This window comes from Lissotriton helveticus, chromosome 9 (genome assembly GCF_964261635.1).
Source record: "Lissotriton helveticus chromosome 9, aLisHel1.1, whole genome shotgun sequence".
Taxonomy (NCBI): Eukaryota; Metazoa; Chordata; class Amphibia; order Caudata; family Salamandridae; genus Lissotriton; species Lissotriton helveticus.
Window position 1 is genome coordinate 490,439,951 of NC_136070.1, and position 23,949 is coordinate 490,463,899.

Below are 23,949 nucleotides of genomic sequence, written 5' to 3' on the forward strand. Positions count from 1 at the left end.
ACTCCCACTGCATAGCAGTGAGTTCTCAATATTGCGTATCTACACTGTTGCACCCCATTGACTCGCAGAGTCCGTAGGTGAGTCTTTTTGTTTGGAAGTTAGAGGCAGATTTCCCATGACTTTTCCCATGTTACAATTAACACAAAAGTGGCACAAGAAGCTTGTAGATCTGTTCCTCAGAATGTTGTAACCTATCTATTCTCAGTGCTTGGAAGTAATTGTATATTTCTATGCAGTGAAGGTGCTGCACACTACCCACTCTCTCCTTTCACAGATAACTTGTTGTTTCAGAAACAAGCTTCTTTTCTCACCTAGTGCCATTGGCGTGATTCAAAGAGGGTGCACTACGTGTCGAAGCAGGCTTCACTGTGGCCAAAAGAGTTCACAACTTGTACTCAGCTAAGGTTTTACACGGCAGAGTGGACAGCAGCGTCCATAACCTTAAAAGAAATAGAGAAACGATGTGAGAGAGAGTGAGAAAGAGAAAGAGAGAAAAAACGACATTAAAACGAGGGAGAGAGAAAGTTATAGATGGAGCAGTTAATACTGGAGGAAATACTCGTAGCTCACCTTTTGCCTCCGTTGTGTGTCCAAGCACGTGCTGGTTCATAGTGCACCCTCCAGTTAAGTGATCTGAAAGATAGTATAAAGAGTTAGTAATAGTATAGTCCCACTTTCTCCTTTCACTGATGACTTGTCGCTGTTTCAGAAATAAGCTTCTTTGCTCACCTTGTGCCATTGGTCTGATTCAAAGAGGGTGCACTTTGTGTCGAAGCAGCTTTCTCAGAAGTTGTTACGATGGCCACGCATCATTGCAGAATCCTCGAACATTGAGTTTTAGAGGTGTTGGGGGGACGCCCATTTTTGAAACACAACCTGTAAGATAAAAAGGAAGTTAACATTGTGTGTAATTTTTTTATCAAAGGAGAGGGGAAGTGAGAGAGTGACTGCAAACAATATTCGCAGCTCAAATTTCTGTCACCAGTGTGCTTTTAACTACGTGCTGGGATATAATGCTCCCTGAAGCTCTATATCTAAAAGATAGTAAAAGAAAGATGTTATGATTGGTAATTGTTACTATCTTAATGTGGAGTTGAATAACATCGCCCTTTCACACACGTTCCTTCTCACATTTAAAATAACTTTTTGTATAGTTTATATTCCAGACGTTTGAGCGATTATAAAAACTTTCCTGCTATTGGGAAAAAATATATACATGTAATTTAATACACTATATAGGACTGCGTTTTTCTAAATCACTGCGTCACTTTTTTGTATCCAGTCTGCTACAGCCCTTCGACTCCCTCCGATGTGTACCCAGGCCTCACTGCTCACCTTTTCGTGGACAGGACACCTTCTGCATCATGTAGTCCCGATCTGCCACAAAGAAGTCTCATATATGGTGCAGAGTCTTGATATCTCTATGGCTAACGACATACTCGTGCTCCCATCATCATCGCAGGTTCTTCACCCGCTCAGTGCTTCGGGTACCACTAACTCAGTGACCAAAGAGGCCATGCATGTGGTAGTGGGCCCCCTTGTTCAGTAGTTTGGGCCTAAATGAAGCGTGTGAACCACCAGGATGGGCCATCACAGCGCTTGCGATGGGAGCAACTCTGAAATGGCGTACAGCACGTGCGCCCCGTCTTTTTTATAGGTAGGGTCATGTGTGTAGTGACGGATGTGCTGGATGGGTGTGGTGTGGGTGTATACCAGCCATGAGGGCGTGTGTGTGCCGATCTGACAATTGGACCTGGAACTAGGAAATCAGTACAATCGAAATATGGCCCATGTAGTGTTGTTGTGTTTTCCTGGTAGCGTAAGCGGAGTGGGCTGTACTAACGTATTCAGCCTCGATTCATTTTCCACCACCACCGGGGCTTTTAAATGTTGGGAGGGGGCCGCATGGCTCCGGGACACTGCAGGAGCTGGCCCTGGGGCCTGGCAGTCTCCAGGGCCTTCGAGGGCTCTAGGCATAGGGTCATGCAGTCTGCCTCACACAATACACTAAAAAAGAAGAGAACGTGATGAGAGATGATTGGTAACGGTTTAGGCTTGAGAGCATGGATAATCATTAAATGGGGTCTGGCAGTGAAGTGCGTACTTATTCTGGAAGAAGTCTTTCAGAGTCTTGCGAAAGCAAGTCATCTTTAATAATTGCCTCTCGCTGAGTGTACTTGCAAGGTTATCTGATTTGCTCGTATGTTAAAAACAGAAACTTTCAACACCTCTTTTTGATTGGTACTGAAGCATTGTAAGAAGACGTATTAGCGACCAATCCCTTTCCTTGAGCAGATTTTGAAAAACATTTGATTGACTGTTGTGTGGTTACATCTACCTTCCTGATCCTGATTTTGATCGGCTTTTTTTTCTATGTGACGTTACGATACACTCACCATGTATGTTGCCCATTTTGTGACGCACTTTATTTTACAATGCGTTTCAAAAACTAGTTGTGGTAGGGTGTTTTTAACTTAAACTGTGTACTCTGCTTACGAGTTTGTTGACTGTAAAGGTACTTAAAAGTATGCACAAGTATTAAAAATATTTTTATTGAGTCTTTTATATTCATCATATGGGTGAAATGCAATTTTTTTTTTCATTCATTGGTATCACGCGTTGGACCACATTTTTTTAAATTTATCATAAGCACTCATTTCTTAAGTTTACATTATATAAGTGTTGCCCCATCATCTTTTTTTAAATGTTTGGGCTTTTTTACTTTCAGAAAAAGTAGAATAGAAGTGCTACGACAAACACTGCCTCACTACTTCATCTTTTTTTTATGTACATTTCATGTCAATATTACATTTTACAATCATTTTTAAAAATTGAAAGAAATAATATTCACATTAACATTTGAACACACAATTATATTATTTTGTTTAAAAAAAGTGCTTGCGAAGATAATCTTCTTGTTCTTCACGAGTGAAAATTACTAAAAGCACTACTCAATAGGGTTTAACGGTAATGATGGAGCTGAAGGGTGTTGCGTCTCCTCGAGGCAGCACGACGTGAGCCTCCAATGGTAAGGTGGAACTTGTGTCCCTTGCCCAAGCCACGGCTCTTCTTGCCAGCTGAAGTTAGCCCACGCATCTCCCTGTGCCTGTGGACTGCTTTGGTGATCCATTGGATCTCTGGGTTGCGTCTGATGGCTTTGTGGAAGGTATCAATCAGAACCACTTCGAAGAACTTGTAGGTGGAGTCTTCTCCGACCCAGTATGAGCTCAGCACTCTGAGACCTCCACAATGGCGACCAGCACGCTCCTCAGCAACAGACTGAAGACTGCGGGCAAACTTGATCTGGTTAACACCATGGTGCACAGGTTTGCCATAGGTAGCACCTTTGGGGACAGGACGTTTACGACCACCACGGCGAACACGGACACGATAGATCACATAACCTTGTTTGGCCTTGTAGCCAGCCCTGCGAGCCTTGTCAGGGCGGGTGGGACGGGGTGCCCGGTCGAGAGCAGACAGCTGGCGATACTGCCAGCACCGAACACGCAGGAGGAACCGCATGACGTCCGACTGCTTCTTCCTCCATAGCTCCTGCATATATTTGTAGGCACCCATCCTGGATTATTCTGAGGCTCACCAGCCGGAAAGCACTACTCAATATAAATACTTTTAGCCCATTTTCACTCCAGAAGTTAAACAGTATTCTCCTTTATTGCTAAGTATTTTATCGAAAGCTTATTTAAATATATTTTTCAATCATTAAGAAATACTTGCATACTAAAAAAAAACAATTCTCGGTTGTAAGTCATCCAACTTCAGTTGAAGGATCATAAAATTTAATATAAATTAAAATATACATTAACAATATGATCCCTCTGTCAAAATGAAAGATACATTGAAGATTATGACATTGCTTCTAATCATTACTTTGCACGTAGTAATTCCTTAAATAACCTATATTTCTTGTAATGGTTTTTTACTGAACTCGTTATTATATTCTATTTGAACGTAATCATCTCATATTCTATAATCATTTAAATATTTTTGCTTTCTTTCCTAAAATATAAAACATATACCCATTAAGATAATTGACCTCTCTTTGATATTCTTTCCTTCTTCCGTCGAAATTCATTCAACTTCTCTAGAGGGGACATAATGTTTAATGTATTTTTATATATACATTAACAATATGTTCCCTCTGAGGAAATGAAAGATATTGTCTAGATGCTTCTGCAGTCCGAATCATTATTTTGCTCGTAGTTTCTTCGCCCATATTGATTCTCTGAAATGAAACTAATTATACCACGGCTGTCGTTTATATACTTTTTGGTTACTTAACAGTCTATGTGATCAATTTATTGCTCCGCCCACTTTTAAGTAATGTTTTTCAGTTGTCAGGTGTTATGGAAGAGCTGGGTTTTGCACCCACGCACCCAGTTACTCCATTATGTTTTAATGAGGTGGAGGTCCTAAAGGTCATAGAGGAGATGACAAAAAATAAGGCACCTGGCCCAGACTGCATGCCTGCGGATTTATATAGGTCTTTGCCTAAGTTCTGTGCCTCAATATTAAAAAATGTCTTTAACTCTACATTGACAGCAGGGTTCCCTTTATCATGGGCTACCTCCACTATAATACCCATATACAAAAAAGGCCCAAGGAGTGACCCTGCCTGCTACAGGCCGATCTCACTGATTGACTCTGCCGTTAAGATCTTGGGCAGAGTCATTCTACAGAGACGTGGCGACTGCCTGAAGGAGAAGGGGTCCTCTCTGAACTACAATATGGGTTTAGGGCCAAGCGAGGTACACTTGATCAGTGCCTAAACCTTTATATGCTAATTGGCAAATATACCCAAGCTAAGGAAGGAATGCTATACTTGGCCTTTATGGACCTGACATCGGCCTTTGACCTCGTCAATCATGCCAAGCTGTGGTCCATTCTGCTTAATCTAGGGATAGATCCGCCATTGGTGAATTTCATAGCTGCACTTCACCAAGGACTTTCAACTGCCATTAGAGTAACTAAGGAAGGGGGATGTACTAAGTCTTTTAGATCTAAACGTGGTGTCAGACAGGGGTGCATCCTTGCACCCCTTCTGTTCACATTATACATACATTTTCTAGAAAAATCTCTGGAAGGGGTCACACCAGACATACCGCGAGCTGGGAACTACGCGGTACCAGCCCTTCTTAACGCGGATGACTCGGTGCTTTTAGCCCGCACAGGCTTGGGGTTGCAGAGACTCCTTGACGCTTTCGGGGAGTTTATGCACCCTTGACCTTCAGGTAAACAAAAAAAAATCTCATGTCATGGTGGCGGGCAAATGACCAAAGGCTGCTAAAATAAAATGCTTTATCTGTAAAGGAGAGGAGGTATCCAGGGTCCCGGTATTTTCATACCTGGGTGTAATTTTTGACGAAAAGGGTACCTTGGCCCCCCAACTTCAAGCAAAAGGTATAGCTGTTACTAGATCCTCCTCAGCCCTAATGAGCTTTGCCAAACGACTGGGGTCCCGTCCCACTGAGGCTCTTTTAACAGTCTATAAATCTAAATGCCTTTCAATAGCATTATTTGGTGCATCATTATGGGGCATTTTACCACAAAATAAATTGCAGACCATAGAGAATACATTTTTAAGATCTCTTTTAGCAGTCCCCCAATCAACCCCAGTATTCTCAATACACTCAGAGCTAGGACTTGGTTACATCTCCGACAAGATACAATTAGCCCCATTAATTTGCTGGGCTAAAACATGGTTGAATGTTGAAATCACTCTTAATCACACCATCCTTAATGATTGCATGGCTCAATACAGAGTAAATAAAATCCCCTGGTTAGTATACATTAAGAACACTCTATGTAGATTGGGTCGGCCGGATCTATACACTTCACCAAATCTGATACATAAGGGGGATGTAAACTGGATTAAGGAGAGCTTTCTGGGACTATCCAAGCAAGAACGGGAAGCTGTGGAGGTTCTAAAACCCAACATCAGAGCAAATTATATGCTCTTGACCACTCCAGCTATTGAACCCTACCTACGGATTGTTACCATCCCGTTCCATCGACACTTGCTGGTTAGATTCAGATTTAATATTATACAGTTCTCTCTGGGCAACTATCCAATATGGGGAAAACCCGACCAGTCTATTCCCTGCAGCTGTGACAATTTTTCTGATCAATCACTAATGCATTTTATTATGTTTTGTGACCATTTTTCTAACATCAGAAAACAGTTTTTGCTCCCATTACTGAGAGAGGCGGGTTTCACACAAGTGCGTCCCGCACTACTGTATTTACAACTGCTGGGTAGTGTTAAGGTGATATTTGGGGTTGCAAGCTTTCTGGTTGCTGCTATGCGTAACAAGGCAAAAAGGTCGGCTGATGGACAATTTCAAGGTGTGATCTCATTTTAACTAACTTTTTATCCATTTGTATGAGGTGTCTTTTTAATATTGTAATAATTTTTAATAGCACATTTATGAAGTTGAACTGACTCTTTTTATATATGAATTGTCTGTTTTTATGTAAAATGTTATGTGATTGCTTTTATGATTTTAATTAATCGAATAAAGCTGATTTGACTGAAAAAATGTTGACAGGTGTTCTCATTTCCATTGTTTTAGTGTGTCACGTGTTTATGTAAACGTGCTTCTTTCCATACTTTTTAACTTTCATATAATTTCTAAAATGCTTTATTTAAACTCGTTTTTCTTATTAAAGCATTTCTATAGGTTACTTTTTTTTAATACGAGTATTAACATTCATTCCCCTTTTTTCGACTTATTTTTCTATTAACTTCCCTTTTTTTGTAATTCATTCAGTAAAGTAAAAGTGAACCAATTAAGAATTCACTCAGTGTCTTTACTTATATTAATGTAATCATTCACTCAGTAAGTATGTACTCATGTAGTGAGGCAGGCTTTAGGGAATGGAGTGCTTTAAAGTATCTGTGACGTATGCGTGGATACGCGTACAGTACGATTACAGTTGCGCAGCAGTGTGCAAGGACGGTACACGTACCCTACGTTTACCACAAAAAAATGCTAAAAAAATATAGAAATTAATTTTCATATATTGAAAATATATATATATATATATATATATATATATGTCACTGGCCATGTCATGAGTGATGTAATATGTGATGTCATCAGCAGTGGATTGCCGGCGCGCGAGTTATAGTTAGCTGAACTAACTATAATGGGGGAATTTCAATGGTTTTGTATGAGTGAAATGTCCATCTAACTATAACATGTGTGAAACCCATGGTTTTTTCAGTGAATTTCTAAGGTTTTTTAAATGCTAATTCCTAACTAGAACGTGGCTGAAACCTATGTTTTTTCAGTGAATATATATATATATATATACGAATTTGGCACCAAGTAAAAAGTGTAATTGAAACAACAATATACAATACGGAATAAAGTTTTGAAGGCTTTTAAAGTATTTAGAATAGGTGTGATATTGTGCCCTACACAGAATTTACTCCTTCGAGGCATTGCATGGATCCTCACGTGTTTGAATGTTTATGAGGCTGGAGAATTTAAGTGAACAGTATAATGGGACAAATATGCACAGGGACATTGTAGTACGCAAAAAAGCAAAAGAAGGAAGAAATGAATTATCAGTGAAGATTTGTTTTTTGTGAACTGCATAAGAAAGCAGAAGGTTACAAACCAGCAATTTTAAGAACAAACCTTTGCCATTTGTGTATTTTCTGCATAAGAAAGCAGAAGGTTACAAACCAGCAATTTTAAGAACAATCTTTTGTACATTTGTGTATTTTCACTGAATCTCAATATACAAATGTCACTACAGTGCACAAAAAACAAATTTGTGTCAAAGTCATCTCACCCACTGTCTCTCTTCACTGTTTATACATGTCACCATTTAAGAGAGAAGTAACTCACTTGTTGCATAGTGCCATATCATTAAACAAACAGATAATGGACAATGGGCCATATATACGAAGTGCAGCACCCATACCATCAATCACCCATACAATATAAACTGAAGGCAATTTTGTGTGCTGAAAGCCAAATTTACTCACAGTCCCTGAACACCTCCCCACTGAAGGGGATACAAGACAAAGCACCATCGGATTGGCTCTGCACCACAATTTGACAATAATAAAGTCCGTAAATAAATTTATTATTTATTTTCTAACTGGTTTTGTACGTATGAAATGTCAGCCTAAAAATAACGTCCCTGCAACCTTTGGTTTGTTCAGTGAATTAATAGGTTTAAAAAAATATATATTTTCTAACTATAACGTCCTTATAACCTTTGTTTTTTTAATTGAATATTTATATGCACAGTATTCTCCTCAATAATTTTACTGTAAATGTTGCAGTGATATTATCAATGATGTCATAAGAGGTTTCATGATGGATGTAATATGTGGGGTGCATGGTGAGGGAGTTATAGTTATCTTAGGGCATGAGTCATAGTTTCTTGAGATACCTATAACTATAACTGCTGATTTTCTATGGTTCTAGGTGTGTAAAATCTGAATCTATCTATAAAGTACCTGTGACCTTTGTTTTTTTTAGTGAAAATATATTTGTTGATGTTACCATACTAATTTTAGGAATTGTGGTGTGCCCTAAGGAGATTTTCCACTGTGTAAATGCCTTCTGATGGGAGTTCATCAAACGTGTTTTAGAGAAAACAGTTATCATGGTTTTTCCATAGAGGTCATAGAAGGTGCTCCAGAAGCTAAAAGGAGAGCATATTTTGTGTAAATTCACACTATGTTTCTCACCCATATGAAAATTATTTCTGATATTCTCAGTCAAACATGCATTGCAACAGGAGAAGCCTGTCTATTGATTCCTGTGTGTTCTACTATAGCCTCCCAGAGGGTTCTAAAGAACAATTAGAGCGCTAACAGTCTTAGTTATGGCAAAAGTATGGTACACATGAAGCCATCTTGATTGAATCAAACTGCTAAAAATGAACACATTGAATTTAGAAAGAAACACAATGAGGGGCTTTATTTTGTCATATAAATTATGGTTAGTGCTTTAGAAAGAAAAATGTGGATACATTTTAAGTGAGATCTCAAATATCTTCATGTTGTACCTCAACAGGATTATTTACAACAAGGGGTGGTGATGGACAGAGTCTCTGAATTAAGCAGAGTACTCTCACCCAGTCAAGAGATCAGGGCTAGATCCAACACCTCAACAGGAGCATCCTGTCAGTTGATTCCCTTGTCTTGTACTGCAACCTCCCAGAGTGTTCTAAAGAACAACTGGAGCGCTAACAGTTGTTCTTATGACAAACGTATGGCACACCTTTAGCCATCTTGATTTAATTAAACTGGTAAAATGTAAAACATTTATTTAAGAAGACAAAAATGAGGGGCTTCATTTTGTCTTAGAATGTATGGTTAGTGCTTTAGAAAAAAAAGATGACTAGAGGGCCTGCCTGTAGGCCCGGGACTGCAGCCAACCCCCACCACACATTGCCAAAGGCTAGACGCAGCATGGAGTTAGTTGCACCAAGTGGTTGAATTTATGTATAGTAATTCATTATGCATTATTACTTACGTTAAAAAACCTGGAAATTCACCAAAAAAACAAACATTAAAATAACTTTATCGCTAGGTGAAATGTTCAGTAACAATGTAACATTTTAAACTCTAAGTTAACTATACTCGCACTCTCACCATGCACTGCTATTTACCCCACATATTTCATCAATCATGACATCTTCTAAGACATCATTTATAATATAACATTTGTAATTAACTTATCGTTGAGAAAACTGTGCATAGAAGAGGCACGAGTTATAGTTATCTTAGGGCACAAGTTACTGTAGATAACTGTAAATATAACTGGTGAATTTCTGTGGTTTTTAGAGTTTAAAACATTATGTTGTTATTGAACATAGGTCTTAGTTTCCGGTGGAAAAGCGTTTTTTGACTTTCTATATGTTTACTTAAATTGCCAGGGTCTTTATATGAATCATGTACTTGCACTTATTGTACCAGGATTTTATATGTCTATGAATGTTATGAATATATTGTCTATTAACTCGTTGCTTCTGTAATTCTATTATTGTGAAGACCGATTTATGATTCTTTTGCTTATATGGTTAATTTACTTAACCGAATAACAGCTTTCAAACTGAACTGACTTCCTATAACTTTAGTGCCATTTGACAAATCTTCACAACATTTTCCATAAAAAGTCTCAAGTTGGGTCTCGTGCCTGAAAAGTTTCAAGGTAATTCTATAAGTGGGTGCAGAGAAAAAGGGTAGCCAATAAAAGTGCATTTTCAACGCTAATTCTCATGTTTTTTTAACACACTTACAGCCCGAACTACTGGATGAATTATACCAAATTTGGCAGAAAGATAGCTCTTTTTTTCAGAAAGAGCTGTTGTTCTGATTTGGTGTATATCCGTTCAGTAGTTTTTGAGATATTAAAGAAAATCCAAATTTGTATATCTATGGTTGCGAATACTTAACATGTAGGTCATACGTGCACCAACAGGAATGGCATGATTGACTGGCCACAACCTGTGTAGACCCTTGTGGCTGCCATTTTGTGTAACTGGACATAGTCTCCAGGGCTGAAAAAGAAGACTGAGAAAGATAGAAGGGGTCAGAGTGTTTGTTGGACCCTTTATGTGTATAACGCATCAGAAAACCTTTTTTTTCTACATCCGATATTCGCAAATTCATCACGTACACTCAGCACAGCACTCCCATGTACAGTTGCAACATACTCACAAATATTGCAGAAAATAAAAAAGTTCATTCACTCACTCATTCAGAAACACTCACACTCACTAATGCACTCATTCACAGACCCACACACTCTTACACTTACTCACACATCTACACAGAGACTTGCACACACACTTACAAACCCACTCAGAAACTCCTACTCACAATCACAGGCCCACTCAAAAACTCACACACCCACTCACAGGCTCACACAGACACTAGCATACCCACTCACAGACCGACACAAACACTGACTCACCCACTTGCAGACCTACTCAGTCACTCACATACCCACTCACAGACCCTCCCAGACACTCATGGACACACACACATACCCTCTCAGAAACCCATGCACCCACTCACTGACCTACTAAGAGACGTATGCACCCACTCACAGACACACTGAGAAACTCATGCACCTACTCACAGACCCTCTAAGAGACTCACACATACACTCACAGACCTACTCAGAGACTCACATACTTACTAAAAGACCCAGTCACAGACCTACTCATGCACCCACACAGACTCACACACCCACTCACAAACCCACTCAGAGATTCATGCCCCACTCTCAAACCCACTTTCATACTCACATGCCCACGCACAGACCCACTCAGATACTCATGCACACACTCACAGACTCACTTAGACACTCACACACCCACTCACAAACCCGCTCAGAGATTCATGCCCCCACTCACAAACCCACCTGCCCACTCACATGCCCACTCACGACCCACTCAGAGACTCATGCAGCCACACACAGACCCACTCAGAGACACATGTGCCCACTCACACACCTACTCTGAGACTCATGTGCCCACTCAGACCCACTCAGAGACTCATGCACCCACTCACAGACCCACTTAGAATCCTATGCACCCACTCTCAGACTTAATCAGAGACTCATGCACCTACTCACAGACCCACTTAGAATCTTATGTACCCATTCTCATACTTAATTCAGAGACTAATGAACCCAATCACAAACCCACTAAAACATTCACACATCCCTTGACAGACCCACGCAGAGACCCATGCACCCACTCAGACCCACTCAAAAACTCAATCAGCGACTGACAGGCCCACTCAGGGACTTATGCACCCACTCACAGACCCACTCAGACACTTACATACCCTCTCACAAACCCACACAGACACTCACAGATCTTCTCAAACTCATGCACTCAGTCACAAACACTGTACACACACCCAGTCAGATACACAGAGTAGATAGTTGTGAATTTTAGATGTGATGGTTTCTATTGAATGTCTGCTTTTGTTTTGTGAATTCACAAATTTGAAAACAAATTCTTAAAATAAGAGATTTTAATAGAAAATTAAACAGTGTTTGGGAAACAGAGTGGCTCTGAGAACAACCTTTGTGTTTATTGTGTGTAGGTGATAACTACACATAAAACTGGATGCAGTGTTTCAAGTTGTTGAGGAACACCCTTCGGCCTTTCTCTTTGAAATTAAATCCATCACTTCTATCTTAGATATTTAAAACACTTAAAAATGATATAGGGATGTCAAAAATTAGAAATAGAATGAAAAAAACTTTAGAAATTCACTGAAAAAACTAAAGTTACAGGCATCCTATTGCTAGGAAATTGAGTTAAATAAACCACAGAAATTCACTGAAGACAACAAAGGTTTAGGGATGTTATAGTTAAGAAATAGAAATGAAAAACCCTTTTAAATTAACTGAATAACCGAAGTTTACAGGGATGTTGTAGTTAGGAAATAGAATTTAAAAGCTTTCAGAATTCACAGACAAAAACAAACGTTACAGGTATGGTATAGTTAGCCTCAGATTTCATTAGCACAAAAAGCCAGTGAAATTCAGAAGTTATTGTTACCTGAGCTAACTATAACTTATGCCACTGTAATGCACTGCTTAGGACCTCACATATTACATTACTCATGACATGGTCAGTAACATCACTGGTGACATTACTGATTATATCTCAAATGACATCACTGATTAAATCACTGATGACATCATCCACAGAACCATTCACATACCCACCCACTCACTTTCCTACACACATACCCATTCACAGACCCATATAACTACTCACACACCCACTCACTCCTGTATAGAGCCACTCACACACCCGTTCATTTGTTCATGCAGCCACTTACACAACCACTCACTTACCCATACTACTCACACAACCACATATACACCCATAGAGTCACTCACACAATCACTCACTTACCTACAAAGCTACTCATACTCTCACTTATTCTCCTGTTTAGCCATTGACAGAGCCACTCATTCACCCATAAATGCACTCTGCACCCACTCACTCACCAAAATAGATACTTACACACCCGCTCACTTACTTATACAGCTACTAACATATGTACTCAGTCACCTAAACAGTCACTGAGGCAAGTACATACTCACCCATACAGCCACTCACAAACTAACTTGCGCATATAGTCACTCACATACCCACTCACTCACCCCTATACCACTCATGTACTTGCTCACCCATACAGCCACTTTTTTAGTCTTTCACATACCCACTCACTCATCCATACACCACTTACACACCCATTCATTCACCCACACAGTCACTCACTCACCCATACAGCCACTCACACAGCCACTCACTCATACAGCTACTCACACACCCACTCACTCACCTATACAGTCTCTCGCATACCCACTTATTCATCCATATTCCACTCACTCACATAGCTACTTACTCACCCATACAGCTCCTCACAGCCCCATGAATTCACACATACAGTCACACACAAACTCACACATGGATATACACAGTTACACAGACTCTAACATAATCTATGTTTAATACACTAATGAGTGAATCTATACTTTACTATACTATACTATAATAATTTAACTTTTGTGGTACCTTAGTATATATGTTTAATATTCATAAACTTTTGGAAACCACTCAGAAATAATTGCTGATGTCATCGGTGATGTCATTTGAGATGTTATCAGTGATGCCGTCAGTGATGTCACTGACCATGTCATGAGTGATGTAATGTGTTTGGTCATAAGAAGTGCATTGCAAGGGCATAAGTTATAGTTAGCTCAGGTAACTATAACTGCTTAATTTCACTGATTGTGTACGAGTGAAATCTGAGCCTAACTAAAACTTCCCTTTAACCTTTGTTTTTTTCAATTAGTTTGTACGTTTTTTTTAAATTCTATTTCGTAACTATAACGTTCCTGTAACTTTTGCTTTCACTAAAAAATGGATCTAGCCTTCCTGTAATAAACTAGTGTATGATTTAATTTGTTCTAGGTGAAGTAATTCCAAACTTGATGCTAAAATGTTAACTTAGGGCTTCTATTTGATGTTGGTCAGATCACTCTCACAATCTATCTTGCAGAATGTAAGGAGTCAATGCAATGTGACATACCGCTGACGATCCCTAATTTTTGGTTGTGCTGGCTCATCAGTGCCCTCGCCTAATTTTGTAAAGCTCAGGAACTGCAGAGTAGCATAAACAATTTATCAGAGGTTCAGGAGCCAGCTGGTTTTGTTTTAAGAATGCATTGAGACATTCACTATGATGTATGAAGCTGCCCGGCCCATTAACTTCATTAATCACGTGGTAAACACTTGAGGTGGAATTGGCTGGGCGACCAAAAGAACAAAATGTAAATGTGTATATCTAAAATCATTGCAAAAACTGAACAAAGCGAAAATGACTGATTCAATTACATTACTTTGGATACACTAAAGAAAGAAACATGAACCCATCTTAATAAATATTGGTCTCCCTACTAAATGCATGATGCTTGAAACAGTTGCTGTGCAAATCTTGGGCAGAATTGTAACAAGCAAACTGAATACCTTCAAATGAGTGCAGAGAAGCAAAGGCTTTCATTTCTAGCCATTGCCACAGTGCAACACGCAGAGAAGGATGTTCTCTGAGCTGTTGGGGATAGTGCAGGCATTTAGTATGGAGACCAATTTTCATTAAGATGTGTTCATGTTTCTTTCTTTAGTATATCCAAAGTAATGTAATTGAAGAAAGATCGTTGTAAATCCTGTTGTGTTAAAATTAAAAGAGGAAATGCCAAAAGGTGTTGAACTGCTTTTTAAAAGTAAGCTAACTGAATGATCCAAAGAAATAGGTGTTTCGTGAAATTTGCAGCACTCTGTACTCCACAAAAAAGGCATAGGAAAGAAATACTGATGGGCCCAGTCAAAGTCAAATTCCAGCAAAAGTAAAATCTACACCTTAGCCAAGCTACTAGTTGTTTTACAATGCCCAATAGCTTAAAGATCCTTACTGAGATCATATAGGGTTATTGCTAGATAGAGAATTAGCTGACAATAATTATTATATTGTGAACTAATTAAAGCTAAAAAAGAAAAGACCTGATGATATTGTCCCAGTAATTTGGAGACATAGGGCCATATGTATGAACATATTTTCCCATAGACACAGAATGGGTAAAACCCTTTGATACATCTGGCCGTAAGAACTTTGATATTTGAAAGTCCAGTATTTCGCATCTATGCTAAAATCATGGAAGACTATTGTGAAAAGTAGTTTTTTTCGGATTGGATGGCCGACCACCATAGGTAATAATGTCACTATTCATGTTAGGTCCAGTAAAGGTTTCAGCAATTTAAACCTGAGCTCAACCCGTGGTAGGAATGGGTCAGAGCAGACAGGCTTTACTTATGAAAACGTGTAAAGCATCTAGAACCAAACAGTTACAAAGTTGAAAGCATAACAAAAATCCCACTCTGTAAAGAAATGTCTCTTTTTGCATGATCACCCCCAAGTTTTTGGACTGATGCTGTTGGTATCTTGACTCTGAGAGTACACAGAGTCTTGTTAAACAGGAACTTGTGCCAGTGCTTCAACCATTAAAAGTTATATGTTCTATTGCTTTACCCCCAATTGGCAGACGTTAAATGTCCTTTCTGGGCTACTTCACTTATTGTGCCACAACAAGTGTGACACAGCCAAGCAAGACTCTCAGCCTGCCACTACCAACTGGCAGAGTAGTTTTTAAACTGCTAACTCGACTTTGCCATTTAAACCAATGCCAAAGCCCAAACCTTCATTTTGAATATTTATAGGTTACCCCTAAGGCAGGCCTACTGAGCCCCTAAGCCAAGGTGTGAGCCCTAAAGGCGAGCTTTAAAGGGGAAGCCACCTTTGAAGGGCAAATGGTAGTCATACACAGAAGGGGCTGCTCTTTTATTTTAGCAGCCAGGCTGCCATCTCAGGCGGAGAAGGAGGAGTCATTGTGAAGCAGTTTTTTTTAGAGGGAGCATAGCCCCCAGCTAGCAACACCTCTGGGTTGGGCTAGGAGCGCCACACACCAAGAGAAGGGTTCTCCCATATGGGGATTGGGTAAAATAATGCAATCTGGGCTAGCTAGATGCCACACTCCCCAAGAAGCTGTCATCAGGCAGGAATGGACCTGTTACCCCATTGACAGTCGCACATTCCCCTTGGCTCGTAGTGGGCATAAAAGTGGCACCCCTGCCACCCGGACAATAGAAAACGTCTGGACTCGAGAGAGAGAGAGGACCAAAAAGGACTTCACTGCTGTTCCCTGGACCCAGCAAAGAAAGACTTCACCAAAGGCTGGAGTGTGCCTCTTGTATCTTGGGCTAGCAAAGAAAGGACTGTGCCTGTGGTGTCCGGTTTGAGGCAATATCGTCCCCAAGCAACAGCGAAGGTGACTCCAAAAGTCAGTTGACTGATTCCCTGTTACAACCATGGGGCCATAAAAGCTGAGAAGCCTTGCCCTTTGAGAGTCCAGCACCAAGAAGCTTGACTGCTGCTGGATGCCAAGGTGTGCCTGGGAGACTAGACTCCACACCTCAAAAGTTGCTCCAGAGTCTGCAGGACCCAGGAGCGTCATCACAGTGCAGTTTAGTCGCCCAACACAGAGGTTACTTCTTGTTAAAGGGAACCACTGGTTTTGCTGAAACCGGAGACCGGCAGGTGGGTGGCATCTGGTTTTGTGCTGGCCCTCATCCAGACTTCATGGAACATTGAGCCGTTTGGCCAAAGATGCCCCTCTGTGTTAGTAGACCAAGCTGTAGCCACAGGAAGACCCCCCTCATTGGCTCAGCATCCTTGAGTATCTTCAGCATTCTGCATCCCTTGCATCAGAACCGCTTCATTGACTTCTATTGCAGTTCGTCCAAAGGACCTGGAGCAGGATGAGGGACTGCCTAAACTGTGAGGTAACTGTTTTGCTGAACTGGACTGTTCCCTGTGAAGGACTCCCTGTCAGAGTTGGTTCCCTGAAGAGTGCACACATAGCAATTTTTAAATTCACTTGTTCTGGCTAACCCTAAGCTGGTAATTGCTGTAGATTTATTGCTTCTACTGAGAGGCTATGATTTATTGTCTCTTTGAAAAATTCAATCTCCTGAACCCTTTGGTGGACTTTTGTTGTTGAGGTGTTGATTTAAAATTAAAAATACGATCAATTTTTTATAAATTGCTTTCAGATTTTGATTGTGTTGCATTTTCTTCTTATTAAACTGTTTTGGTATTCTAAATTCTTTCCACTTTTTCCTTTGATATAACCTAACTGTTCTGAACCACAGTTACTCAGAACTGAGCTAAGGTTTTACAAACTAACTTACCTGGAACTGTTACAGAATTGTGACTGTATTACACGATGAGGTCTCACAACCAGTCCTTGTAATAAACCACTTTCCCCACACACTCTAATGTATTAAAATCGAAAATAAGTTAATGGACAAAATGACACCAAAACAACAAAATTCCAATAAGGGAAACAGGAGATAAAAATAGTCCTTGAAATTAAGCGTCAACTGCGGTCAGCTGGTTGCACTTGACTGGTACCTAGGTACAGTTTAAATACAAATGTTATAGTGCCCAAGTCAGATACAGAAACCAAGTTTGTCCCTGTGAGAAGTTTTAACTTCTGATTTAGTTTCAGAAAGGGAAGTTAAAAATCCTCAGCAGGGCAAGCCAGTAGGCTCTGTCTGGAAAGGTCTTCACAATGCTAGATTACCATCAGGTGAGGTCCAGGTGCAAACACTGACTTTTAGCGGGAAATCTCTGAGTTAAAGAACTAAATAATTCAAGTCTAGGGACAGTCCCTCACCATCTGGATATTTTTGTTGCCTTTGCCTGGTAAATATATCTATGTTCAGATTTAGGGCTTGATTTAGATATGCCCTATGTGATTTATATTTCGGTGGATGGAATACACCGTTGTGACCGAGTAACCCATCCGCCAAAATCTAAATCAGGCCCTTAGTCACTTCTTTGAACTCTGATACCTTCAGGAGAGCTCGGCTGCAAGCTCTAGCTGAACAGGGGTCCACGAGGCCTGACAAACTTTCTGCAACATTCCAGTAAACTGATTTGCTGCTGCATAAAAGCAGTAGCAATCTAAATGTTTAACCCAGCTGCTACACACCTTTGCCGGATTGGCTTGATGGGTTTGATCAGTTCCTCTGGATGTCTTTGAAGGAAAAAAGCTTCTAAGCCTCATGTTTTCAGGATGTTAAGTGGACTTTGATACAGCTAGGGGTAACAGGACTTCATGAACAGCACTAGAGTGTCACGATTTATTACGTAAGAAGCCACCAGCATTGTCCAAGGAAGGCCCAGTTAGAACTGGTCATCTGGGCTCTTATGGGAAAAGACTTCTAGCAGCTTGTTGTGTTCCAGTAGCTTACCAGGAGGTCAACCAATTGACATTTGGAGTCCACTTATTTGTCTTGGAAACAAGTAAGAACAGGTCCAACCTTTCTGGTGACCTAATTGGTCTCAAAACAGGTGCCTTCCATAGGTCTAGTAGTGTTTTGAAAAGGGTGCCCAAGATCGCCACATTTAAGCCTAGAACTAGCTTGTGGATGGGGGTGACTCCTGCCCTCTCGAAAACCAAAATGGAAGAGTTGCCAGGTGCAAACTGACCCTCTTGTGAATATGATTCTGTGTGCCCTACAGCAGGCAATCACACAGTGACCCTGTATACCTAAAGCTAAGATGGCAGAACCCTTCTTCCCCTATGCAAAGCTTCAGTGCCCTCCCCAGAAGTGTGACAAGTGAAATGAGCAACTCCTACCCTAAGTTCACTTCTAGTCAGTTCTCAGGTAGCTCCTCTCCCACGGGGATTGGTGCCTGCTTAATGAGGGAGGCAAAAGAGGGCCTTGCACAGGTGTCAGCTAGCATTGTCCATGACAGGTAATGCCTTTTGAAGTTAATCAAGGTCGTGGACAAAACCCAGGTCTTCCTCCTTACAGAGGAACAGAAAACCTCACCACACCCAAATCATTTATCTCAGCTCTAGGGCGAAGTTCCCATCTCATCAAGGATTGGATTATTCAGCTCCTGGGTAACAGTTGAAAGGCATGCTGATGGTCTTCTAGAGACTTTAGGCAGGGAAACTTTAACTTTCTAAAAATAACTTTTCAAAAATGTGTATTACAAATCTGACTTTACCAGTGAATTGAACATGTAATAAATATTTTAAAAAGTTTAAGAATGAATAATATAGATGCTTCGTAGGTGGAGATAATATTTAAATGTAACATTGTATGCCAATGCTTTCCACAGAATGGTTAACAGGGAAATTTGACTTTGTGGCCTCGTCCCTGTTAAGGCATGTTTAACATTAAAGGCTAATACAAATAATGCATAATTCATGGTTTATATGCGTTTAATACTTCATTGTGACAAATGTATCCTTATTTTTTTTCATCATATTGGATTAAGTGAATTAGGGTATTCACACGCTGTACATCCAGCGACAAGTGGACATTTCATTTGCATTCTGTGTTTATAGAGAGATTGGCACCCTTTCGCTGGATGGCACGCATATGAGTGTACATTTTGATTCTTGGAATTATTGTGAATACCAGGTGTGCGCTAACTGTTTTCAATGTACAGGGAGGCTCAATATCTCAACAAGTAAAAAAACTTAAGTTCATAACTAGGAGAGCGCTCAGTCAGCGCTTACATGCATCAACATTAATACAGTATCATAAAGTTCAGTGTATACCACGCGGACTATGGTTACCTATCAAACCACTTTTGTAAAAATTTCAATGTAATAAATGTTTTATGGAAAAATAGCAAACAGATTCAAGACAAAATTGAGGAAATGTTGCCGTGATACAATAGATTACAAATTAAACAAGGTATACACCTGGGCAGAAGTGCATGCCTGTAGGAGACCTGCTCAAAAACCTGCTTCATCCTCACAGGAATCTATGGTTTCTGATCAAGAAATGGAAGCAACACGGACTCCCTTGGATGTTCAACAAAAAACAGCTGGTCCAAGTATATTTTCAGGAGGAACCTTTTCTTCTGAATCATCAACAACATCCCAGTCAACGCTTCTTTTTTAGCCAGCTGCCCAAGTTCAGGTGGCCCACCAGTTCCAAGGACTCTCCAAAATAAAACTAGGAGGAGTACAAGAAATAGATGCACACAATCTAAGAAGCAAAGCCAAGACCTTATCATAAACATTTCTTTGGTTCAATTGACACAAGCTCAGCAACAAACTTTGAATAAAGGCACTCCTTTGTACCTGCATACCATACTAATGCTTTGGAACTTTGCTGAGAAACAAGAGAATCACGTTTGATGACAATGCTTTGTTATCAACTATAGAAAGTCAATGCCTTCATGAGGCCGCTACTTCTCCTTCCTCTCGGCAAAAGCCTGGAACGCCCTTCTTCTCCACCTCAGACAGACAACATCGCTCCCCATCTTCGCAAGAAACCTCAAAACCTGGCTCTTCGAAAGACCCCCTCCTTGATGGACTGGAACCTGCACCCCCCTACTCCTAGCGCCTTGAAACCCTTACGGGTGAGTAGTCGGGCTTAACAAACGCCTGATTAATTGATTGATTGCCTTGATTTTCAACAGCGAGGTTATCCAGCAACAACTTTAACTCAAGCAGTGACACAGATAAATACTGTCATGGGGGTTGGGCCTTGCATTTACACTGTGTTAAATTAGCATGAGCTTATTAGAAGTTTAAACACCATTTTCCTTTCTGCTACCTTTGCACACGGCACACATTATTACAAATGTTTAGAGTCTAGAGGACTGTTTTGCTTCACACGAGAATAATATGTTTTTCTATACTAGCAGCTTGGCTTGGTAAGCATTGTCTGAACAGTGAGTGCCAAGGCCTTCAAGGTTATTTCAACACAGTGGTTGTTGTCCGGTCTGATCAGCTCACGTTCTAGACATAAAATATATGCAGCTGTGGCCGCCTCTGATTTTGGCGTGTTTAATAATGCACTGCCCGGCATGCTCACACACACTTTGGAGAACATTTGCATGCAGAGAGCTGGTGTAGAAAATGATGTGATCCATTTCTACTAGGACCAGAGTTATGGGGCCGCCCTTGTAAACTCAAGAGACCTTCTGTAGATATAAAACAACCTAATAACAAAGGAGTGTGAAATCTAGGTGTAATCTAGTCTATTTCCTTTTAGCATTTTAACATGCTTTCTCCTTTAGTATTTTATGGGATCGTAACTATGCTGATAATCTTGTTGCTTATAATATGTCTGCTTGTATTAGCTAAGAAACTGTGATTGAGAACACGGCATTAGAAATAAATATTTCAAACTTGCACGTGTTTTCATTTACTCCCCGTTTTGGACTAGCATGAGTGTATAACGAAAGAGTGTTCATGTGTTCCACATTGCCTGAGGTATTCTAAGTTCCATGTTCTGGGTTGTCTAATCATTGGGGGTATGGAAGAACCAATGAGACACTAATTGCTAGTCTGGTACAGGATTTTAGCACACCCTAATTCACTGAGGTTCCAAGTCTCTATGCACAGTTCTGTGTAGGAGCAGAATCCCTGCGACATGGCGCCCAACGTATGGTGGTCTGATTACATGACACTTGAGTAGTACTTCATTCAGTCCTTAACCCCTTCGCTATTGTTTCCGGATAACAGTGGTGTTGGATAAACCTACCTATAATTACATAGGTCTTTTCAAGCTTGAATCTGTTCAAAAGGTTTCCTTTCTAATTACCACCCAGTTGTGCTCCTAAGTTTTACATTGTAGCTTATTATTCTCTGTGTCACTATGGCTGACATTGTTATACTGTAGCATAGTCGCACTGCGGTTCGCAATCATTTGCAAGCATACAATGTTGGTTTGGAGGGCATGGCAGTGATTTTGGTAGTAAGTGCTGAGGTTGCTTACCCTTTTGAGATATTCTACTCTTGGGTGACGTTCCCTGCAGTGGAAGCAGCTACGCAGGTTTTTCACACTTATACTCACACAGCCGTGCCCCGGGACTACGTCCCATATAGGACACAGGAAATTCCGATTTCTGCATGGCAGCACTGTGTTTGGTTTGATGGAGCCCTTCCCCAGAGTGTAACGGCGGCTAGATTGGGTCCTTTGTCCATTCCAGGCGCTTCCTGGCCGGTTTTGGCTGGATTCACCCCACATCCTCGTGCGGGGCAGGTCCCCGTTGCTGATTTACGGGCCCTATATGACTCTTCTATTAGTGTAATTCGGGCCCTAGTTCAATATATTACCCGCAATTTCCAGGACGGGCCCCTGGTGTTACGTCCCCTCCAGCTGGACCGAGTGGAATAAAGCTTAGTCCCGTGATGGTCAATGCAATAATGCGGAAGCGCCCCCTAGATCAGGATGATATGCCTTTTTGGCTTGCCGAGAAATTTGACCAGCTGGAGGCTGTTTTTCCTAATTCGAGTCCCGTGGAAAAACACAGGATTCTTACAATTAGTTTACCCAAGGATTTGGTACCGGAAATCGGTGACTGTGAGTCATGGGGTAGAATTTTTGCGGCAGTGTACACGAGGTGCTTCGGCACTCCGTCAATGGCTGTCCTTCAGACAGTCATTAAGCGTGTTCAGGACGTACACGGACCTGAGGCTGCGGTTGAATTGGGAATGAGACTCGTAGGCTCATTTGATGTAGTTTCCAATCTGGTCCTTTCAAATATAAAGGGAGATGCGGTAAACTTTCAGGTTGCTAATGCCTTACGCGAGGTCCCCGATGCAGACTTTTTATTTATTTATTTTTATTTATTAAAGTTTTGTATAGCGCTGGCTGGACCCGAGGGTATCAGAGCGCTTCACAGCAAATATACATGGGTTAGACAGATAATGTGGACAAAAAGCAGGTCACTGAACACAGGAGTGAGTACATTCTATACAATAGCAGCCAGGCGTGAGCCATGGTGGAGAGTCGTAGGCAAGTCAATCAGCTCTGGGGTGACCGAGAACATGAAACTATAAAGTCTGGGTTTGGTTCTAGTTGGTTCCGGAGCGCTCAAGGAAGAGGACTTTGAGTAGCTTCTTGAATTTCGGGAGGGATGCGGTCATTCTGATGTGTGGGGGGATGGAGTTCCATATCTTGGGAGCATTGCCCGCGAAGGATTTGTTAGATGTTGAGAGTTTCTGGGATTTCAGAGGAATGAGTAGGAGCGTGTTGGAGCTTCTGAGGTTTCTAGACTGTCCGGCCCTTTTGAGCTTGTTGGCCAGGTATTCCGGTTTGCCCGTATGCAGGGCTTTGTGTGTGAGGCAGGCTGTGCGGAAGCTAGCTCGTTGTTCAATAGGAAGCCATTTCAGATCCTTCAGAGCTGGGGTGATGTGTTCAAATTTCTTTGTTCCCGTGATCATTCTTGCAGCTGCATTTAGGGTAGAGGTCAGAGGACGTAGGTGAGATTTGGCTGTTCCAGTCAGAGTGGCAATGCCGTAGTCAATTCTGGAGAGGACCAGAGCCTGCGTGGCCTGTTTCAGGTCTTTTGTGGGGAGGAATGGTTTTAGTTTGTAGAGCAATTTCAGGTTCAGGAAGGCACTTTTGGCAGTTTTTGAGATGTGTTCTTTCATATCCAGTTTGGGGTCGAGGGTGATCCCTAGGGATTTTATGGAGTTCGATGGAACAAGCGGCACATTTAGAGCGTTTAAGGCTTTGAGCCAATCAAGAATTTGGGGGTTATCTTCTTTGTTAGAGATTAGGAGCACTTCAGTTTTTTCCTCATTGAGTTTGAGGTGGTTGGAAGAGAGCCAGAGCTGAACTTCGGCAAGTGTGTGGTTCAGTCTGTGGATGTCCGAGATCGATGTGGTTTCCAGATAGAGTTGCGTGTCGTCCGCATAAAGGTGGAAGGGGATGTTAGCTTTCCTTAGAATTAAGGTGAGCGGCTCCATGTATATGTTGAAAAGTTGAGGAGAGAGTACAGACCCTTGAGGAACTCCTCTGCTGATGGGAAGAATGTCTGAT

The 23,949-nt window shown here is 41.0% G+C and overlaps 1 protein-coding gene and 1 pseudogene across 1 annotated transcript in view; one reads left to right on the plus strand and one right to left on the minus strand.

Annotated features, from left to right (window-relative positions):
* KCNH5 (potassium voltage-gated channel subfamily H member 5) overlaps nt 1-23,949 on the plus strand; it is an 875,857-nt gene that overhangs the window by 59,675 nt on the left and 792,233 nt on the right. The window lies entirely within an intron of this gene.
* Nucleotides 2,961-3,603, minus strand: LOC144781462 (large ribosomal subunit protein eL15 pseudogene; annotated as a pseudogene).